At 39.9% G+C, this 17,436-nt stretch overlaps 1 protein-coding gene across 6 annotated transcripts in view; it reads right to left on the bottom strand.

Moving 5' to 3' along the window:
• The window catches only part of LOC149610206 (latrophilin Cirl-like), a 331,713-nt gene extending 314,907 nt beyond the window's left edge, over nt 1-16,806 (bottom strand). For all 6 annotated transcript variants that reach the window (XM_089859269.1, XM_089859273.1, XM_089859272.1 and 3 more), the window contains exon 1: nt 16,684-16,806. The gene's annotated coding sequence lies outside the window, so the exon portion shown is untranslated. The remainder of the gene's footprint in view (nt 1-16,683) is intronic.
• Between the last annotated feature and the right edge of the window lie 630 nt (nt 16,807-17,436).

Here is a 17,436-nt window from a genome sequence, read left to right as displayed (position 1 = left end):
AAATTACTATTTTTTTTCCCTTAGTTTTTGGTAAAATTCCGGGCTTAGAAAAGGCGGGAATATAAACGGCCCTTGTCCATAGATATGGCTACACCATTCATCTCGCGCCAGGGAGTTAGTGTGAAGGAGAGAGGGGGTCCGAACGGTTCGTTAACGGTCATAGATCTTCGATTCAGTCTTCGGCCCCAAAAAAGAAGCAAGCAGAATTCTTTTCAATTGAAGTTGTACCAGGAAATACACTCGAGGGGCCCCCGAGAGATATCTTGGCGGGATTTTCCTTTAATGGGGTATGTATGGAGCCCTTTCTAGCGTAAACGGAGATCTAACTTCAGTTTGTTTACTCCTTTAGAAAATGTTTTCATATTTTTTAATATTAAGTATCGTTTGATGGACTTTAAAAGTAAGTTGTCAAATATTCAAACATCAATCTTCAGGTTATACAGGGTGTTTGTGAAAAGTCCATCAATAATGAAAGGGCGTATTTATTGGGCCATTTTGAGTCGAAAATGTTCTATGACATTTTGCCGTCCGAGCCACGGTTTTCGAGTTATGATTTGAATATTTTAGGGATGACCCCTTCATTAAATTAGCGCTGTCTTTCAATTTCTTAATTAAATTTAAGGGGTCATCCGTAAATTACTCCAATCATAACTTGAAAACAGTGGCCCGAACGGAAAAATGTCATAGAACATTTTCGACTCAAAATGGCCCAATAAATACGCCCTTTCATTATTGATGGACCTTTCACAAACACCCTGTATAACATATCCATATCCATGGTTCATGTGGTCTGGGTTTTCACCTTCAAAAACTTGCACCGTCTACCCCAGGGTCCATTCATCACCTTTTGGCATACGGTGTGTCTAGTACAGTATCTTCCCCATTCAAGAGGTATACTCAGGGTCGGGGAATAAAAATTTATCCAATATTATACCTAATAGAATAGTCTACCTACTTTATTATCCATTAACGCCAACTGTATTAAATAAAATAGTACTTTGGGCATGCAGGTTGTGGTCAAACAGAAAGACCAGTAGGCTAAGAAAAGACTTTGAACATAACCAGAGAAATTTAACCTAATCCAGAACTGGGAAATCCGTGCGAACACGACCTTAAATTTGGCAAGGTCTAGCAACTGTTAGTTTATCTATCAGGGTCAGTCTCACTTGGGAGGTGGTTGGGTTGGGGAGACCTTTATTTTGGCTACCTGTCGTCCCCCGCTAGCCTGTTATTAATCATTTTTGGAACTCCCCCTCCCATTATAGCTTTATTCCGTATATACCCAGAATGCATTTGGGCATGGCATCGGCTAAATTATATACAGGGCTACTCCCGAAATTAAGGTAGAAGAGAAAACCTTGGGAGAAGAGGAAAACACGCGACGTGGAAGAGGAAATTAAAACTGTAACAGGGATGGATGGATATAGATCAAAATAAACCAGACCAACCATTTCGATTCAGCGACAGCGCTAGTCAACATCCCGCCTTTGATAAAATTAAACAACCCTATTTATATTAAAGTATATTATTTTTAAGTGTAGCAGCTCGAGACCATCTAAGCAAGCGCTTAGATTTGAAATAGAACTCGTCATCCGTTATATTTATGGAGAGAGGATGCCGAGGAGGTGGTTAGAGATCGGGTTACGCCATCCGATCCCAAGGCAAAGAGAAAAGAGAGAGAGAGATGGAGATCAGTTAAGGCAAAGGGTACAAAACTTCCTGCAAAAAGTATCAGATTCACGCCTCCATCCCTTTGTGAATATATAGTATATAAAGATAGTGTGGTCGTACTATTCCGAGTGATACATTATGCACGGTAGAATTTGATACCATTCTAGCCTTCTCCTTTCCTTTCCTGCAGTCTATACTCATTTCATATAGATATATATTGATATTGAATACGGTACTGCCGGCTTGAATAAATTCAGTAATATTAATAGGAAGATATTCGTAAATATACAACCGCAGAGATTTTAAAATTAATCGAATCCCTTATTTATACAGCACGTTTGCTGATTAAGTCTGGCATAAATTAAAGGGTGCATGTGTTCTTCTTGGGTCAAACTGAGTGGAAAGTGTTCTTCAAAGAACATGATGGGGTCTACAACATTTAGTTACGGAGATATGCCCCCAAACATTGATTGACCCCTTGAAGACGATTGAACACACACTTCACATGTGTGAAAATTTCCTTTGTTGAGGTGCTAATACTTGGGAGCCATGTTATGTTCTTTGACACTTCCCACTCAGTTTGATCCTAAGAAAACACTTATCAGAAACACCATATATACTGCGAATGGTTCTACTCCCTAGTATGGGTCGCTTTTTGTTGTGGTCCAACTTGCCAAATCTTTTCCTCGTGAAAAAAGTATAAGCATCATCGTGTTAGCGTAACATTCGTCAAGGGCATGATGGCAAGTCGACTTAAGACTTTAACAGGAGAAGTAACTGTCCCCATTACGTCTTGTATTTCACCCCGGACGGTGCTTAGAGCTTTGGGGGTCCTTCTCTCTCTTAGGTAATAAAGTCCTTCAAGCGGGATAGTACATCCCCGAAATGTCCTGAAATCTTAGAAACCGTTGGTTTTCCCAAATAATTCCATTGGAGGCGACTTTACGGCGGAGGGATACTTAACGGTAATCTCTGTAAACTACGAACGGTGTCTTATTCCCGGTTGGATCTGTTCAAGTCCGAATGTCTCCGTCAGCATGGTTAGCTAGGATCTTTGTGACGGATGAATCGAGGGGAAACTCGGTTCGTACATACACCCAAGGGATCGACTTATAGATCTCCGAGGTGCAGCCAGACTTTCAGGAGCGCCTTGTTCCTTTCGACGACTGCTGCTTGGACTACCCTATATCTTATTTCTTTTCTTTTTTTTTAGACGCCCGGTCACTCTTAATGACCGACTACTACCCGACCATTCACACCCTCTTGGTTTTTTGTTAGCCAAGCCTTTTGTTGGCACAAACGGCTGACCGCCACGATACAACCCTCTCACGTTCACTTTAAACTGGGTAATACGTACCAAGTCTAACTTGGGTGGGTTTCCTAAACAACACCCAGGTAAGTTCCTTCATTCATTCAAGTAAGTTGGTCCTAGTTTTTCACGGATAACATCTCATGCACTAACATTATACTCTCTTAGAAAGTCTTTAGTCTGACCTTACCCTTACCCCCTCCTGAACTTTCTTATACAGCTAAAAATCAATAAACGTTATTTAGTTTACTTCTAGAAACACGCTTCGGATAGAGTATTACGAACTTATCAAAATAGCATAAATAAAAAAATATAGTAACGTTGCAGAACCCTGAAGAGAGCGATAAAGTTTAGGATTCTCCAACGCGCCGTAAAACTGTCTGGTGAGTTTTTGACCCCTTTGGGTCAAAAAGAAAGAAAGAAAAAATATATCCCGTTCGTGAGACTCGAGGGAGAAACGTACATACGCTTCTTAACTTATTGAGAAAGCAAGCTTGATAAAAACGTACTACTTCCATTCGTACCAGGTTTAACATCGCGTATTAAAGCGCCTTAGTTTTGAGCGTTGAATTTGAGTATACCATACTATCTGCAGGATATTTTTTTAGTCCCGGTAAACAGCCTTCTTATCTGTACTATGAAGAATTTATATTATTCCCCATTGAAACTTTAGCGGATTCAAAGGCTTAAGGGTTTGATAAGGGAGGATGGCGGTACTTTAAATATTCATAGCGGTGATGATTAAATTCATGTGATGGAATACAGAAATCCCCTTCAGAGAAAAAACAGCGAACGAGTCAACTTTTCCGGAGTACTTATTTCACTTTGTAAATAAAATGACCCGCCAGTTTATCGAGGTCACTGCATGGACGAGAGGATAGGGTATGTTATGAGGTCCAAGATAGGTAGGTAGGTAGGTTCGAATGAAAAGAAAAAGAAAACGGGGCCAATCGGAGAAAATCCAATTTGTCGGCCAGTGCCAGTCTGTTCCCCCGTATCGTTGGCCAACGTAAGCCTGCCTGCCTACCTACCTCGGAGGCGAGAGCGCCCCAAGCCTTACCGCCTACAACTTAGTTTCACCAAAGAAGGAAAAACTTTGGAAAATTTCATTGTTCCGCCTGGGCTTCTTTTCCTCACGGCTTGTCTCTCGTTATTATGTCCAGCCCGAGCTGCATGCGCCCTATACTTTCATCAGAATTTATGAGATAAGATAGTTAAGAACGCGACCTAGGAAAGTACGACCAACCTTCCCAGGATATATTTTGTGGAAAGGTTCAACTATCCCTCCACGCATTGCTATTTAACGATCGTCTAGTAGCTAGAGTCCATCCTCGTGGCCCGAGGAAGAGTCTAGGCGCGTGAAATTATTGGAGCGCGTGTGTGCGAGGCCAGAGGATTTGTTTTATTGTCTATCGGAGCATCTTCAAATTTTAGGAGCTTGGCGAGTAACGAGCTCCTATCCGATGGATGCGCATTGCCGGGCACAAATTCCTTTTGCAGTATTTTTTTCCTCCCTTACATTCAAAATTAGGGTAATTGGTCCTATTGATTATACGAACGCTTCTATCGGATAAAGTTTCCTCTTCCGCTACCCAGCTAACCCTTCCACCGGAAATATTCAATTCAATTACAATGTTATTTTTATTATTTGTAGCCAAAAGGGCAGTATGCTATCTAATTGCGTTTTTTCATCACTTGGCCAATTTGGGTTTGAAAGAAAACTAAATATAAGGGGAAAGACTGCATACAGGGGGAAAATACTTATGTTAAACCTATGGCCCCTGTAGAAATGTTTCACCCTCTCAACACCAAAGTAAGTGTTAAAAGCAACCTATCAGGCTGGATGGAAATTCTCTAAAAAATCTAAATATCTGACGCTTCTGATAAGTTTGTCATAAATTAAAGGCTGTGTTCTTAGATTCAAAACTGAGTGGCTAGTGTCAACATTAATTACTTTAATTGTCCCCTAAAAAAGGAAATAGTCACACATGTAAAGTAAGACATGGCGCTACCAACTGCGCCACGATACACGATCTTGAACTCTCTTTGAGCTTATTTAGTTGTGAATTTAAACTTCCGAGCATAAAAAACTTGGCCGCACCTACGCGGTCTCGAACCCGCGACTATCCGAGTGCGAAGTGGTCTTATTTGACTTAAAAACTAACTATAAAAAAATAACTACGGTATCTGAGCACGAGCTTCATTGGACACGACTTCACCGGGCACTGATGCACTGTGGGATACTGACCACTTCGGGCACTGATCCACTGTGGAATGCTGACCACTTCGCAAATTAATCCTTTGAGCATTGGCATTCAACGGGTCTACCCACTGATCCATGATACACAACGTTTAACCCTCTCTGAGCTAAATTAGTTGTCAATTTAAACAAACGAGCATAAAAGAACTTCTCGGCACCCACGTGGTCTCGAACCCGGGGCCTTCCGTGTGTGAAGCGGGTGAGATAACCACTACACAGCAGATACATATACAAAACGGAATCGTTCGACTAAATCTTTTTGAATTAACAACTAACTATAAAAAAAAACTTCTGTATCTTAGCGCTATCTTCATCAGACAAGACTTCATTGGGTACTGACCATCCTTGACGATTGATCTTTCAGGAACTGTCATTCAATGGCGCTACCAACTTCGCCACGATACACGGTGTTGAACTCTCTTAGAGCTAATTTAGTTATCAATTTAAACAAACGAGCATTAAAGAATTTCTCCGCACCCACGTGGTCTCGAACCCGGGGCCTTCCGTGTGTGAAGCGGATGAGATAATCACTACGCCATTGATACATATACAATTGCGTATCGTTCGACTAAATCTTATTTGAATTAAGAACCAACTATAAAAAATAACTTCTGTTTCTGAGCACTATCTTCATTAGACAAGACTTCATTGGGTACTGACCATCTTTGAAGATTGATCTTTCAGGCTCCAGCATTCAATGGCGCTACCAACAGCGCCATGACACACGCTGCTGAACGCTATTTGAGCTAATTTAGTTGTCAATTTAAACTACCGAGCATAAAAAACAACGCCGCACCTACACGGTTTCGAACCCGGGTCTCTCCGTGTGTGAAGCGGATGAGACAACCACTACCCCATTAATACATATGAAAATGGGCATCGTTTGACTAAATCTTATTTGAAATAAAAACTAACTATAAAAAATAACATCGGCATCCGAGCACTAACCATCAGACACGACTTCATTGCGGAACTGATCCTACATGGGATACTGACCCCTACGTCACTGCCCATATTTGAAGATTGATCTTTCAGGCACTGGCTTTCAATGGCGCTAGCAACTGCGCCACGATACACGATGTTGATATCTATTTGAGCTAAATTAGTTGTGAATTTAAACTAACGAGCATAAAAGAACTCCGCAACTACGTGGTCTCGATCCCGGAGTCATCCGGGAGAGAAGCAGATAGTATAACCACTACACCGCCGAAACTATAATAGACAAGTGGGCGTCGTTTGACCAAATATTATTTGAATTTAAAAATAACCATAAAAAAATAACTTCGATATCTGAGCACGAACTTCATAAAATACGACTTCATCGGATACTGACGCTAAAAGGAACACTGACCATATTTGAAGATTGATCTTTTAGGCACTGGCATTCGATGGTGCTACCAACTGCGCCATGATACACGATGTTGAACTCTCTTTGAGCTAATTTAGTTGTCAACTTAAACAAACGAGCATAAAAGAATTACTTAGCACCCACGTGGTCTCGAACCCGGAGCCTTCCGTGTGTGAAGCGGATGAGATAATCACTAAGCCAATGATACATATACATGGGGGAATCGTTCGACTACATCTCATTTGAATTAAAAACTAACTTTAAGAAAATAACTTCTGTATCTGAGCACTATCTTCATTAGACAAGACTTCATTGGGTACCGACCATCTTTGACGATTGATCTTTCAGGAACTGTCATTCAATGGCGCTACCAACTGCGCCACGATACACGATCTTGAACTCTCTTTGAGCTTATTTAGTTGTGAATTTAAACTTCCGAGCATAAAAAAATTGGCCGCACCTACGCGGTCTCGAACCCGCGACTATCCGAGTGCGAAGTGGTCTTATTTGACTTAAAAACTAACTGTAAAAAACAATTACGGTATCTGAGCACGAGCTTCATTGGACACGACTTCACCGGGCACTGATCCACTGAGGGATACCGACCACTTCGGCCACTGATCCACTGAGGGATACTGACCAATTCGGGCACTGATCCACTGAGGGATACTGACCACTACGGACACTGATCCACTGAGGGATACTGACCACTTCGAAGATTGATCCTTTAAACATTGGCATTCAACGGCTCTACCCACTGAGCCACGATACACGAGGTTGAACCTTATTTGAGCTAAATTAGTTGTCAATTTAAACAAACGAGCATAAAAGAATTTCTCGGCACCCACGTGGTCTCGAACCCGGGGCCTTCCGTGTGTGAAGCGGGTGAGATAACCACTACACACCAGAAACATATACAAAAGGGAATCGTTCGACTAAATCTTATGTGAATTAAAATTTAACTATTAAAAAAACTTCTGTATCTGAGCACTATCTTCATTATACAAGACTTCATTGGGTACTGACTGACCATCTTTGAAGATAGATCTTTCAGGTACCGTCATTCAATGCCGCTACCAACTGCGCCATGATACACGATGTTGAACTCTATTTGAGCTAATTTAGTTGTCAATTTAAATGTCCGAGCATAAAAAATTTCGCCACACCCACGCGGTTTCGAACCCTGGGCCTTCCGGATGTTAAGTGGATGCGACAACCACTACGCTCTTGATACGTATACTAGTACGGATCGTTTGACTAAATCTTATTTGAAAAAAAAAGACCCGCGGCATCGGAGCACTACAAGCCAGGTGAAACTAATTATCAGCCTTCAATAATCTTCAATCTACGCTGGTAAATTAAAGCTAATTAATCTAAATACGTGACTATTTATTTAATTATTTTAGGGGCTAATCACTGTTTGGGAGCCCATATCTCCTAAAGCCATGATAATCTTTTACACTTTCCACTAAGTTTGACCCTTAGAACACAGCACACCCTTTAATTTATTACAAAATCATAAACACCCTGTATAATTTCGTATATCTTCAAAAAAATTTGAACTCTGACCCCTAAAAATAAAAAACAAACTTAGTAATCTTCGCTATAGTAAACCGTCTGAGTTTTGAGTTTGTCTACAACCTACCGTCTTCAAGACAAGCTTGCGCAACTTCGTTTCGGGTAAATAATCCCTTCACCCTATCTTAATTTAGTTTTAAAGCGAGAATTTCTACATAGGGGGGTATGCATTTATTTTCACCCACTCCTGTTTCTATTTCCGAGCCTCGCGGGTCGCTTAATATCAATTAAGTCACTTCAAGAAGGAAATTAGAAGACTCTCCCCAGATTTTCTTCTTAGACATTAAAATCCTTTATCTATGTACGAAGTAATACAACTACAACCCAATCTCTTGGAGTGTTCAACATGAAACATTCAACGCAAACAAGGCTTAAGATAAGTAAATTTAAATGAACGTTACTAAAGGATGACTCCATTACTTGTTCCAACTAGGGAAATAAGGGTAGTTATCGCGCCTGCACCTTTTTTTCTAACCCCATTGGATTTGCATAGGATTCAAATTTATATAAAATTCGGGAATGTCGTTACGTGTGAGAGCTTACTTTAAATTCTGTTACTTTATCAACTGTAATTCGCCTATTTTTAGCCTAAAAAAACGTTACTGGGAGTGTATGTTGACAATTTAATGAATATATCTATCTACTTGATCCAAGAAATTCAATAGATTAACCTTATGACCCATAGGGTTATTTACAGTTAATGGTGATATATTTCAACTTAGTCTAGACTTCCTCCATAAATTCTTTCTACTAGAAGGTGATGAGTGGGGATAAGCTAAAAGAAGATCATTGTGAATTTAAGATCGATCCAAAAGTTTATAGATAAAAACAAAAAGTACACTTCAGTTCCCAGCCATGTAGAATGAAAAACAAACGACCCTCTTCCCAACCCCCACACGAACTAACCAATCAGAGTAGATTCTTTCTGAGGTCAAAGGTTTATAGAAAATAGTACTCTGTGGTGGAAATTCAAACGTTAATTCTTGGTACTAGAACTAGCAACTGCTACTTTAGGAAACTGTTGACTCACGTTCCCTGTGTTACGGTGACCTCGTGAAGGTAATCATACGCAGAGGGGGTTCAACACTATTTTGAGAGGTAAAGGGGGGTTTCTCATATTACACGGCGCCAGCAAGCCTCAGTGAAGCATACTTTATATTTTTATCTATAAACCTTTGATTGATCCAAATGCATTCGCCCTTGCTATATAGCTATGAACGTTTCAAACATAGATGGAGTAGGGAAAGTTGATATCTATATTGAAAATACCCCTGTATTTTTACCGGAAATTGAAGTCAAGAAGAGATAAGTCGTAGGAGACACCCACGCACCCCTGTACTTTTATCCCTGGAGGTTTTTCTGGGGATATACCTTTAAGTTTCGCACCGCCTCTCTCTCTCTCTCTCTCTCTCTCTCTCTCTCTCTCTCTCTCTCTCTCTCTCTCTCTCGGAGCCTGTTTATATATGTCCCAAATCTTCTTTATTTAAAAAGGTTAACCCGCCTGGCAACCATCCCCGAGTTTCTATAGGTTCTATGATGAATGATGACCTCTGACCTATCCCCCCCTCAGGCTGAAGTATTTCCCTTCGTCTGTATCCATATAAATATAGTAAAAAAAATATTTTTGTTATATGTATTTAGATGGACAGGCTATCGTATATTTTTTTTTCCTCGCCCCGTTTCTTTCCTTTTCCGGTGATGGGTGAAAAAGTTGGTATGGAAAACGCCTTTGGTGTCTGACGACGGGTGAATTGTTGAATATATATTTTTTTCTCAGTTCGGACCCAGAACTAACGGAAGGAAATAAGAATATATGTGTAATCTGGAACCAGGCGCCAGTTATAGGAACGTTTTTTTTCTTCTTCTAGTTATATAGTTTAATATTGCAGACTGAATTCGGGACTCCTACCCGTCCCGTTATGGGGAAGTCAATATTAGATATTTTCTAAGAATATTATAGTAAATAGACGCGTGGGCCTGGGCAAAGGGTTGGGTAATATGACGCAGAAAAGGTCATGGATGGGGGTAGGACTACATCATTACTCAATGTCAAACAAATTAACGATTGACATAAGAAAAAAAACGTGGTTTTTTTTGGTGTATGAACCGATTCGCATTACTGTAACAGATTGTCACAGATTTGGTCACGGGGCATTATCTCCGCGGGATAATCCCCTCACTCCTTTTGGGGCTATATCCCGCGTTCCCCCCTCCAGAAATCCATCTTTAACCCTCTCCTTCTGAACCCCACTATAAACCACATAGGAGGGCAAGCGCAATCGCGTGACTCACGAAACGACCTAGCTACGACCATCACGCGAAAATGTCTTTAAATATATACATATACCATCGAAAATTATTGTTCGCCAGACGACTGTAATAATATTCATGGTATAAATAATCTTAGGAATAAATAATAATTTCACAGAACTACAGCAACCTAGTTCGAACGCCACTCTATTTAAGTTGACCCAAATAAAGTTGCACTTTCTTTTAAAAAGCGCCGCGAGGTCTGGGATATAAAGAAATGGTTGACGATTTTTAAGATGCAAGCAGCAAAAGTTAAAGAGTGTGCAAAGGGGTTAACAATGCCTAATGGCGTATTTAAGTTTAAATCAAGACTGTCAGACGTATTTTTTAACGCTTCTGAAAAGAAACTAGACATTCTTTTTCAAAAAAGTCAATTTCTTTTCCATGGAGATAAAAAAGGGCTGATGCTTTTTAGGAAACCCAGCAGCGTCTTTTCTTAGGTTTCAAGGAAACCAATGGCGCCTAGCTTCGAGAACAACCGGAAGGAACTAAGGAAGAAAACCCTGTCTAAGAGACAAACCGGAAGTTGATGCATCCTAAAAGCTTCATCGTCTGTTCATTCTTATTTTTTCCTTCTTTCTTCTTGTACCAGAATTCTTACAAAAAATAATAAAAATGAATAAGATCTTAGACAACCCTGACGGACCGGGGACATCGTGACAAGATATCAATACTAAAACCATTATTAGAGAGCTTAAGAAATTCACGGATGAACACCCACCCCCTGGTACTTCTGAGCAGAGGTCAAAGGTCGCTATACTTTTAATGCCCACCAAGGAAGAAAAAATTAAACCCAAGGGTGTGGCAACTGTAGCGGCTCCAACATTTTAATTGGATTAATTTCATAGAAAGGTTCGGGGGTTTTAAAACTCAATTTAACAAAAAAGGCCACTCGATGTTTTGCACTCAAATTTGGTTTTTGCATCCAATAGCAGGCGAGGAAAAAGAATTTGTTAAAAATAGAAGCTTATACCGTATAGTTTTAGAGCCCTTTAAACCAAAAAAGAGGGAGAAGATGGGAGGGGGAACTGTCGGAACCCGTTCTCTTTAAAGACTACAAGACCAGCTTTCTAATCAAGACGGAAAACAAAAGAAAAGAGCTCTTTTAAGTTTCTAAAGAAGGTTGAAACCCCGCGCGCCAGTCGCCGCCATAAAGTACCTAAACCCCAAAAAAGACCCCCACAAACTTCAGCGTGAAGAAGATTCTTTTTGTATAACAAGCCCGGCCATCTCCACCCTTTTTAATTTAACTAAAAATCCTACAAGTTTTAAATTGCTTATTTCTATAACCAAGGCTTAAGATCTATCTATTTATTTATATACATCGCAGCGCGTCTAATAATAAATGTTGGTATGTATATTTAAACCAAATTCTATGGAGAATATTATGAATATAACAAGGTTGAAAAGGAGAAATCCCATACGTATAGTTTCATTCCCATCTTCCAGTCCGTCACTTTTGCTTAGGAATGACGCTAATAGGGTCGCCACAAAAGTTATCTTCTCTTTTTCCAAAGGTGTATGAAGGAGTTCTCCCGAAAAAGAAAAGGTGCCATTTTTTTTGGTTCCCGCGCTTTCCCATCTACGAGTTGTATAAGAAAAGAACGAAATAACGTTTCGTATTCGTTACGGCTGCCAGAACATTCCAATTATAATGGGTACCGGCAAATCCCCGTAATATAAAAGGGGTCGGATAGTTTCCGAGTAAATCTTTACGTCATTTTTCATGAGGCTAGAGTCAACAATAAATCTAGGCGAAGTTACGTCAATGCCAAAGAAAGTTCAATAACCTACGCGATGAATTAATAACAAACCAAATATTGCAAAGCCATCCACGTGGAAAGAAATATTTCTCTTTTTGAAATATTCAACGATACTCAAATATTTATTATCTATCTCTTAGCCCAAATCTAAAAGGAACCCAAAACCACAAGGAATTCTTGAAGCCAGGACCGACACTAAAAATATATACAGACGCACATTCTACGTTTAAACTTACATTATTGACATTGCGATGGTTCAGATTTTGATCGCGCACGTATGACTAATCGATGAAAAGATCTACAGAGTGGGATTGTAAGAGGTGAGAGAGAGAGAGAGAGAGAGAGAGCGAGAGAGAGAGCGAGAAGAGCAAGGATTGGAAGATGCGGGAGAGGCTTGGGATATATAGGTTATATAGGAAATATAAAGGTCACTGGCCGTTAAGCCTCGCGTCGATTCAACGCAATTAAAGAGAACCCGAGAAAACATCTCACCAGCTTAAGGAGCAAAGAGAAGCGTAGAAGGAGGAGGAGGGATGAAGGAAGCTCGGGAGCAAGAGGAGAGCTTCCAATAACAAACTCGACTCCCGTTTCAACGACGTCTTTCAATACGGATATTCCAAAGGCGAAGAGTGAGAGAGAGAGGAGAAAAGATTAAGACCCTCTCATCCTAAGATGTCTTTAACAAACAACACGAGGACATGGTATACTGAAAACCGTATAAGTTTCAAATAGGATATGTTTAGAATCGTGGATCACATTTCCAAATCAGATCAGGTTTTTTCTTTTAAAAGATTCCATGTTAGATAGCGTATAATCTCTATTTATATCACATGCCGCAATAGCGACTCGAATTTGCTAATACAATAATATATCACACGCGTTCAGTTATTTCCCATAAGAAATATTCAAAAATATATTTAAATTTGGAGAATATAGGCCCTCCTACCCAATGAAATTTCGGAATAAAGGGCATATGAATGTCACGATATTCCAAGTTTAAAATCAACGTTTTATAAACAACGACCAACTTCATTTCAACAAACCTTTAAGGAATTACCCATGGGTCTAATCCTTTTATGGTCTTAACGGTATTCGCCTTGACCTCTTTAACACACGTATAACTGAAGGTCAATGAAAAACCGTACCAGCTTCAAATATAAACCCCCGCGTCTTTATCCTTAATTAATCCTCTATTGCGGAACGATGCCTCGGACCGGATTTTGGAAGGCAGACTTTAATTAAAGGCCGAAATGGTCGAAGCTGGCCGGAGGTCGACTCGAAATCCGTTATAGAACCAACTAAACTTCTATATATATATATAAGGTAAGGAATCTGTCCTCTGAGGAAAGTCAGGAAACTAAAATTAGGGGGCTATAAACTTTACGGTGGTTCCTTTTCTAGATAGAGCAGCGGCGATAAATTTCGGCTTCGCTTGGCTCAGCAATTAAAATCGGCGCTAGAAACTAACGGCCCATTATGGGTCAGACTCCAGGCCCACGTCTAACCCCAATATACAGCATACAGGGCGCTTCTGATAAGTCTGCCATAAATTAAGGGGGCTGTTCTTTGGACCAACGATTTTGAGTTAAAAATGTAACTTCTATGACTTTTTACGGTCCGGCCCACTGTTTTCAAGTTAAAATTGGAGTATTTAACGGATGACCCCTTATATTGAATTAAAAATCTAAAAGACAACGATTTTTAATTAAGGGGTCATCCCTAAAACACCCACGTCATAACTCAAAAACAATGTGTCATAGAAGTTACAATTTCAACTCAAAATCGCTCAAAGAACATCGCCCTTAATTTATGGTAGACTTATCAGAAACACCCTGTATATTTTAGGACGAGTTTCAATATAATCCTTTAAGGATTTTTGGAGGTTTCCCATGAATATTTTAAACGGTTCTTCTTATGAATTTGACTATCCACGCGGAGACCATCCCGAAGTAAACAACGGTTTTTAGTCCATGGAGTGTTTTCTTTCCTAGAATTCCTTTTTAAACAGTTTTCCCCATCAATATTACCTAAACTTAAGAGTTCTAGACAGACTAAGTCAATTTTCTTATAAGTAGATCTTCCTAGAGATTTGCTATCTGAAATCCAGCCATCCGTTAACCCCTCCCTATAAGACACATACATACAAAAAATATATATCCCGGGCTCGTCTCGTCTGACACGCTTAGACTACAGGGATTCAGTGTCGGAATCCCGTAATCACGTTGGTTAATCCGTAGACCATTGGCAAGAGATTCAGACCGACAAAGACGAGCGCGAGATCTTCGGGGATTACATTGACGCGTGTCACATCCCGTTCTTCCTCCCACGCCTATAACACCCTCTACGTCACTCGATACCCAGGATATATACTAAATGTAGGATTTTGAACAGCTAGAAAAGATTCGGAGCTAGAGACCTTGCAAGCAGAAATAAAAAAAAAAAATCTGCAACGGAAAGGAAAAACAACTTCTTCTGACAAAACTTTCAGTCTCTTGGAATTCCCAAACAAGATCTGACAGTTTTAGTAAGCCTCCATCGCTCGTAGTAGATTCAATACGAGAATGAGATCGTTTTAAACCAAAAGAATAAAAATGCAATAATCGATATATCGGATAAAATTCCTAGAAAACGGACCGAGGTTAAATGGTCCGAAAGAGTAATTACCCCAAAATTATTCCCGTAAAACAACGATAACTAATTTCGCTCCTGCTTTTGGAGAAACTCAGAATAAATAAATAAAATGAAATAAATCTCATAAGCTTATGGAAAACATTAATTGAAAAGGCATATTTTTTCTCTACTCCATCCACGAATTACCAGACGTCATGGTTTAACTTCGCTCTTCCTCCCTTGAATTACATGGTAGGGAACCATTTCAATCCTCAACCATGTCATCTATTAGCCCTCGGGCTTTGAAAAGGAAGTAAAGGTGCAGGGGGTTGTAGAGCATCTTCTCTTCCTTCGTTTCTACCCCACAATAATCTTTTTTGATTTCCGCCATGACGGGGGAATATAAGAGGCAAAGAGAGAGAGAGGATGGATAAAAAGGAAAAGAAGAAGAGGGCCAACTTGAAACTCTAATCAACTGGGCAGCGGGTGGGCGGCCGTCGCTATAGCTGCTCTTTTAAAAATGAAGCAAACGGGAACGGGAGATGCCGACTCAACGGGAATGCCATGAACGGAAAAAGAGATTCAGAGAGAAAGCAGAAAGAGCAAAAAGGGATGCGGAGAGAGAGGGGATGGAGAAAGGGATGGAAGAGGCTGAAAGAGCGAGTGTGTGTTCTTTTTTTTTCTTTTCCTGCACAGATCAGTGGCGACGGCTCTAACTACAAATTCGCTAGAGAGCGCGACCCTTGGACCATGGTGTCACGTGGGGCTAATCACCCATTTTCGCTATATATACACCTATACCCTGCACCCCTGAACTCTCTTTTCAAAGATATCTTTCGGCGGACATTTGGCGGGTGCGACAAACACAATAGACTTCCAATCCAATTCGATAGATTAAAAGAAAAAAGTAATGGTCAGCGCGTGAAAATGGAGCCACGAGAGTGACTAGAGAGAGACCCGTTCACATTACACCCCAAAAAAAATTATAATGATACGCGGCTTGCGTAAGTACATGGGGGAATGTAAAGACTTATGGATGGTTGTCATAGCAACTAGGGATGTTAGAAACTGCGGGCGTATTTTGCCCATAAATTGGAGAGAGAGAGAAACCACGGCTGGCGCATCAAGTCTTACACGCTCGCCTCACGTGTTGCTATGGTAACCCAATCCAACCTTGCAGCGAGATTCTTCCCTCCATTCTTGCAAAACATTTTCATCCAGGATTAAAATATTGAAACGTAAAACTTCCGAAAACATTTAAAAAAAAAATCCTGGTAATCCAAGGATTAAGTAGTCAATCAAGAAGATAAATCTTTGACAAGTTGGAGGACTTCTCATTTTCTTAAATTGCCAATTTCTCAGCTTAGGAAAGGAAATCTAAAAGATACCCTATTGGCTATCACGAGAAAAGCGCGGACAGAAATAGCCCTTAGGAAAGTTAGTCGGAATTAATCTGACCATGTGGGCCCAGTTTTCGTCTCCCTGATCTCACTCCCTTTGAGAGGAAAACCGCATCCATTTGGAACCAAATCGAGGGCGGGACCCTGATGGTAATATCGGACAAAACTCGTAAGTGTCGCCATCCGCGCTATAGTGGACCATTTACTTTAAGACGCGTACATACCCCTAACCTGCTTGACCAATCCTAGATGACCTTCTATGAAACGAATTGCTAGCGAAAAATCTACTGGTGAAGCATAGGTTTTTAGCGAATATACCAATTGCAGGTATAATCAGTTTGGTAAAGTTGGAGAAATGATGCGTTGTGTGTTGATGATAATGATGATTGGTTCGAAGTTATTCCCCCAGTTTAGTAATGAATAAATAATCCTACCTTCATCGTGTACTATTGAAATTGGTTGGCGCCTCAGCAGATTGGTTCAATTCAGTTCACAGGCAATATAGGAGATGAATATAATTTGACGAAATGAATCGTGATTAATCAGAAAATCGATATCTGAAAGAAAAAAAAATAATAGAAATTAGTTTAAAAGCACAATTTGCACCAAATTGAGCAACAGATTTCTAGTTTAACTAAATAAGTTACTTAACCTGATTAATATCTAAATAACCATGTCTTTGTTTTCCTTCTTATCGTAAAGAGTTTTATATTGTCCAATGGGTAATTCTTGCTAAAAAAAGCCTATAGTTTCAGCGGATAAGAAAATATCTTGGAGATCCCAAAGAGGATAGGAATATTTATGAAAACGTCTGAATGGCTCTATTATTCTTTTTAGTATCTCGAAAAGATTCATTTATATTATCTAAGCGATCTAATATCGTAATGGTTTTTTTTTTCGTTGCGATTCTTGGCCCAGAATCATATACTAAATTGCGAAATAAGAAGTAACGTAAGATTTATGGATGAAACAATACTTCCTTAATAGAAAAATGTAACCTTTCTAAGACTGTAATTATAATGTCTACTGAAATTTATTATCGTGTAATAAAACAATTCTATTGAGTTTGGTTAGATCCTATTTTTTCGAAAGCACATTCCTTACTCTCCAAGTGCCGACGAATTCGTGAATCGTCGTTCGCCGAATGTGTGTTGCCAGCTTAAAGGGCAACTCTTATTTAAATCGTA

The sequence above is a fragment of the Phalangium opilio genome, unplaced genomic scaffold (assembly GCF_054372755.1).
Source record: "Phalangium opilio isolate 3A_F unplaced genomic scaffold, DU_Popi_V2 ptg000329l_1, whole genome shotgun sequence".
Classification (NCBI taxonomy): domain Eukaryota; kingdom Metazoa; phylum Arthropoda; class Arachnida; order Opiliones; family Phalangiidae; genus Phalangium; species Phalangium opilio.
The sequence above is the reverse complement of the archived record's forward strand: the minus strand, read 5'-3'. Positions and strand labels throughout refer to the sequence as shown.